Raw genomic sequence first — 6,000 nt, forward strand, 5'->3', positions numbered from 1 at the left:
TTTAGTTTATATTCTATATATTAGCTTTGATTCTAAATATTTACAATCTTAGCTAAATATATAGGATCAAAGCTAAATATTTAGAATGTAAACTAAATGTTTAGAAACGTAGCTAAATATTTAGAATCAGGACATGTATTTTTAACATTTATAAATAACATTTAACATTTAGATAAAACATTCAACATTTAGATATAATATTTAACATTTATATTTGCCAATGAAATGATCTTACATTTTTATTCACAAAAGTAAATATGACAAAGTTCACAAATATTTCTCTAAATGTGAATAAAAAGTGATTTTTTAGGGCTAAATGTGGAGAAATGTTGTTGTTATTTGTAGTGTGCACAACTTTACAATCGACGCCCCCCATAACTTATTGCTATATTACGAAGATCTGGCCTATCCATCATGAGCACTTTAGTAAAGCAGCAAAAGTTACAGTGGTAAGAAAAAACTTTCTTATTAAAAGGCAGAAATCTTCAGCTGGATCCCCGGCTCATGAAGAAACAACCTTCACAGGACTAGACCGCACCGGGCTTGGAAAGGGATAAGGGGACAGATGGGATAAGATGGGTTCATTACATTTAAAGAGACACACACATCCAAAACGGAGCGTTCTGAGAGAGCTGGTTTATACAGGGTCACAAACCTCCTCTGGTGCTTGATTCATGTTAGATTTTGACCAAAGCACAGCACAGATGTTTCATTTAGACACAGGGGACTGTTTGAAAAGGTGGAGGAGGACTGTTTGAAAAGGTGGAGGAGGAGGACTGTTTGAAAAGGTGGAGGAGGGGACTGTTTGAAAAGGTAGAGGAGGAGGACTGTTTGAAAAGGTGGAGGAGGACTGTTGAAAAGGTGGAGGAGGGGACTGTTTGAAAAGGTAGAGGAGGGGACTGTTTGAAAAGGTGGAGGAGGACTGTTTGAAAAGGTGGAGGAGGACTGTTTGAAAAGGTGGAGGAGGAGGACTGTTTGAAAAGGTGGAGGAGGACTGTTTGAAAAGGTGGAGGAGGACTGTTTGAAAAGGTGGAGGAGGACTGTTTGAAAAGGTGGAGGAGGAGGGGACTGTTTGAAAAGGTGGAGGAGGAGGACTGTTTGAAAAGGTGGAGGAGGACTGTTTGAAAAGGTGGAGGAGGACTGTTTGAAAAGGTGGAGGAGGAGGACTGTTTGAAAAGATGGAGGAGGACTGTTTGAAAAGGTGGAGGAGGACTGTTTGAAAAGGTGGAGGAGGACTGTTTGAAAAGGTGGAGGAGGGGACTGTTTGAAAAGGTGGAGGAGGAGGGGACTGTTTGAAAAGGTGGAGGAGGACTGTTTGAAAAGGTGGAGGAGGGGGACTGTTTGAAAAGGTGGAGGAGGAGGACTGTTTGAAAAGGTGGAGGAGGGGACTGTTTGAAAAGGTGGAGGAGGACTGTGATGAAAAGGTGGAGGAGGACTGTTTGAAAAGGTAGAGGAGGACTGTTTGAAAAGGTGGAGGAGGACTGTTTGAAAAGGTGGAGGAGGAGGACTGTTTGAAAAGGTGGAGGAGGACTGTTTGAAAAGGTGGAGGAGGAGGACTGTTTGAAAAGGTGGAGGAGGAGGACTGTTTGAAAAGGTGGAGGAGGGGACTGTTTGAAAAGGTGGAGGAGGAGGGGACTGTTTGAAAAGGTGGAGGAGGACTGTTGAAAAGGTGGAGGAGGGGGACTGTTTGAAAAGGTGGAGGAGGAGGACTGTTTGAAAAGGTGGAGGAGGGGACTGTTTGAAAAGGTGGAGGAGGACTGTTTGAAAAGGTGGAGGAGGACTGTTTGAAAAGGTGGAGGAGGACTGTTTGAAAAGGTGGAGGAGGGGACTGTTTGAAAAGGTGGAGGAGGAGGGGACTGTTGAAAAGGTGGAGGAGGACTGTTTGAAAAGGTGGAGGAGGGGACTGTTTGAAAAGGTGGAGGAGGAGGACTGTTTGAAAAGGTGGAGGAGGGGACTGTTTGAAAAGGTGGAGGAGGACTGTTTGAAAAGGTGGAGGAGGGGACTGTTTGAAAAGGTGGAGGAGGACTGTTTGAAAAGGTGGAGGAGGAGGACTGTTTGAAAAGGTGGAGGAGGACTGTTTGAAAAGGTGGAGGAGGACTGTTTGAAAAGGTGGAGGAGGAGGGGACTGTTTGAAAAGGTGGAGGAGGGGACTGTTTGAAAAGGTGGAGGAGGACTGTTTGAAAAGGTGGAGGAGGACTGTTTGAAAAGGTGGAGGAGGACTGTTTGAAAAGGTGGAGGAGGAGGACTGTTTGAAAAGATGGAGGAGGGGGACTGTTTGAAAAGGTGGAGGAGGGACTGTTTGAAAAGGTGGAGGAGGACTGTTTGAAAAGGTGGAGGAGGACTGTTTGAAAAGGTGGAGGAGGACTGTTTGAAAAGGTGGAGGAGGAGGACTGTTTGAAAAGGTGGAGGAGGGGACTGTTTGAAAAGGTGGAGGAGGACTGTTTGAAAAGGTGGAGGAGGACTGTTTGAAAAGGTGGAGGAGGACTGTTTGAAAGGTGGAGGAGGAGGACTGTTTGAAAAGGTGGAGGAGGACTGTTTGAAAAGGTGGAGGAGGACTGTTTGAAAAGGTGGAGGAGGAGGGGACTGTTTGAAAAGGTGGAGGAGGACTGTTTGAAAAGGTGGAGGAGGAGGGGACTGTTTGAAAAGGTGGAGGAGGGGACTGTTTGAAAAGGTGGAGGAGGGGACTGTTTGAAAAGGTGGAGGAGGAGGACTGTTTGAAAAGGTGGAGGAGGGGACTGTTTGAAAAGGTGGAGGAGGACCTGTTTGAAAAGGTGGAGGAGGACTGTTTGAAAAGGTGGAGGAGGAGGGGACTGTTTGAAAAGGTGGAGGAGGACTGTTTGAAAAGGTGGAGGAGGAGGGGACTGTTTGAAAAGGTGGAGGAGGGGACTGTTTGAAAAGGTGGAGGAGGAGGACTGTTTGAAAAGGTGGAGGAGGGGACTGTTTGAAAAGGTGGAGGAGGAGGACTGTTTGAAAAGGTGGAGGAGGGGACTGTTTGAAAAGGTGGAGGAGGGGACTGTTTGAAAAGGTGGAGGAGGGGGGTGATATGTCCTCTTTAACTCCACCTCTCCATCGTTCTCCTGTCCCTGGTCCCTCCGTCATGTAAAGCGTTGTTGTTGGATAATGCTCAAGCTTCAACATTCAGTTCCCAGAAATGACAGCTCAAATTTGAAGAGGATACATTCTCAAAAGGTTGATATCAAAAACATATGATACATGGAGCAGAAAAAGATGAGTTGTAAAAATCAGCAGAGGATGATGTGTGACGTAATGACAAGATACACAGTCTTACACTAAAAGCTACAAACTGCCCAAGAAGGCAAAGTTAAATAAGTTATCATGGAAGGCTGCGTGGAGAGAGTTTATAAACTGTAAGAATATTTCAGATTGTCATGGCCCTGCTGCTCTCTCACGATCATGACACAGCAACATTTAAAATGGAAGGCCTTGCTCTCAAAGTCAAGAGTCGTCTTGGACAATGTCTCTCCCAAGACTCGCAGGGCCTACATTTCATAGGCTACTGAAAATAAGGAATGGTAAATGGACTTGAGATGGTATACACTTTTCTAGTCTTCTACTCAAGCACTTTTAGTCCACAGGTCACACCTACACACTCACACACTGATGGTAGCGGCTGCTGTGTGAAGTGCAAAAAGACAACGAAGAAAACAGAAAAGTCAGGACACTCAAAGTCCTGAGGCCTCTTGTTTAAAGAGTCCAACAAATCAATGTACACATTCACACTCCGCTGACAAAGCAGAGGGAGCAACTTGGAGTCAAGTGTCTCGCCCGATCAGACACATCGGACATGTGGCTGCAGGAGCTGGGGATTGAACCCTCGACCTTCCGTTTGAGAGACGACCGACTACCAACTGAACCTCAGCTGTATACTGTATATACTGTGTATACTGTATATACAGTATATACTGTGTATACTGTGTATACTGTGTATACTGTATATACTGTGTATACTGTATATACAGTATACACAGTATATACTGTATATACTGTGTATACTGTATATACAGTATATACTGTAACCCAATACTGCACCCTAATATTCAGAGAGCAGGCCTGAACACAGAGCAGAAGGACTTTATCATGAAGTGTTAACTTACAGGTTTAATGCACACAGTCCTCCTCTTCATCCTCCTCTTCATCCTCCTCTTCATCCTCTTCATCCTCCTCTTCATCCTCCTCTTCATCCTCCTCTTCATCCTCTTCATCCTCCTCTTCATCCTGCTCTTCATCCTCCTCTTCATCATCCTCTTCATCCTCCTCTTCATCCTCCTCTTCATCATCCTCTTCCTCCTCTTCATCATCCTCTTCATCCTCTTCATCCTCCTCTTCATCCTCCTCTTCATCCTCTTCATCCCCCTCTTCATCCTCCTCTTCATCCTCCTCTTCATCCTCTTCATCCTCCTCTTCATCCTCCTCTTCATCCTCCTCTTCATCCCGCTCTTCATCCTCTTCATCCTCCTCTTCATCCTCCTCTTCATCCTCCTCTTCATCCTCTTCATCCTCCTCTTCATCCTCCTCCTCCTCCTCCTCCTCCTCCTCCTCCTCTTCCTCTTTATTATTCATTTTATTTTATTAATAATAAAAGTGACACACGTGTAAGTAGTTAAAGTTATTCTAGTTTTGTTTTTATCAGATTTACTTTCAGTTTTCGTGGGGTGACTGTTTAAACTTTTTTCCACGTTTTTTTTCCTCAATCTTTATTGATACATATCTGATTGACAGCCAGTGCAGACTAAGCTGAGTTTGATGATCAGAGAAGAAAACTGGGAAATGAGTTTAGAGAAGTATAAAGAGAAACAAAGAGGTGGAACATGTAAGATTCATGAAATGTTATATTAAAGGTGAAAGGTTCTGTTAACTTAAAGAGCTGTAGTCCTCAACAGAACTATCAACTATCAGAAAATCAAAAAGATAATTATGTTCATTTTTAAATGTTCGAGTTTAAATGTATCCTAAAAATTCACATTAAAACTTCTTTAGGCTAGTGGTCATGAGAAGCCTTCCACAAAAAAACAAATAAACATTTAAAAAGAAAAGATACAACAAATAAGTTAAATTTCAAACAACCATATCATTAAGTAAAATAAAAACAAAATGAATGTGCTAAAAATTAGTGCTGTCAAACAATTACATTTTTTAATTGTGATTAATCACCAAATTTCAATTGGTAATAGCGATTAATCAAATTTTTAATCGCATATTTTAAATCCCATTATTTTGCATTTAAAAATAGAAATAGTTTGCCTTTTATTTTGAATTTTTGAACTGTAATATTTTGATAGTACTTTACTTTCTGTTTGAATCAAACACTGCTTTTATTTTGAAATAAAGTAAGGACCTTCTGGTAGATGGAAGTTTAGCAGATGAACTTATCCTCCTCTTCATCCTCTTCATCTTCATCACCATGTTGTGTTTTTTAAATGGTGAGAAGGTCGATGACATCACGTCAGCGTTCATAAGGACTCACCTGTGAGCTGCTGCCTGACAGTGTGTGACCTGGACTCAGGTAGGTGTGACACGTGGAGGTGTCTCCTCTCTTTGACACAAACTGAATGTGAGATTTATAGAGTGTTGTTGTTTTCTGTGTATTTAAGGTGAATCTCTTCGTCTGTTTATCAGGTAACTCCAGATGATTTGTCATGTAAATGTGATTCAAATGACAATAGAGATCTGGAGGATTTTAAGTTCCTTTTAACACCTTCATGCTCCAGTTTGTGTCGAGGTCAGGAGCGTTTTTGATTCTTCATTTGATTTTTTATTTCATTGTGACTTTTTCTTCTCTCTCTCTCTCTCTCTCTCTCTCTCTCTCTCCTCTCTCTCTCTCTCCCTTTTGTACAGTTTGTATTTGACTGTGTTGGAATATTCTTGCTGACTCAGCACTTTATTCTGTGTGTGATGGACGCTGCTCAGAGCATCGAGCGCCTCTCACCTCTCTGACCTCGTTATCTTTCTACATGGATTCTGTCTTTTTCTTTCCTGTTA

This window comes from Labrus bergylta, chromosome 5 (assembly GCF_963930695.1).
Source record: "Labrus bergylta chromosome 5, fLabBer1.1, whole genome shotgun sequence".
Classification (NCBI taxonomy): domain Eukaryota; kingdom Metazoa; phylum Chordata; class Actinopteri; order Labriformes; family Labridae; genus Labrus; species Labrus bergylta.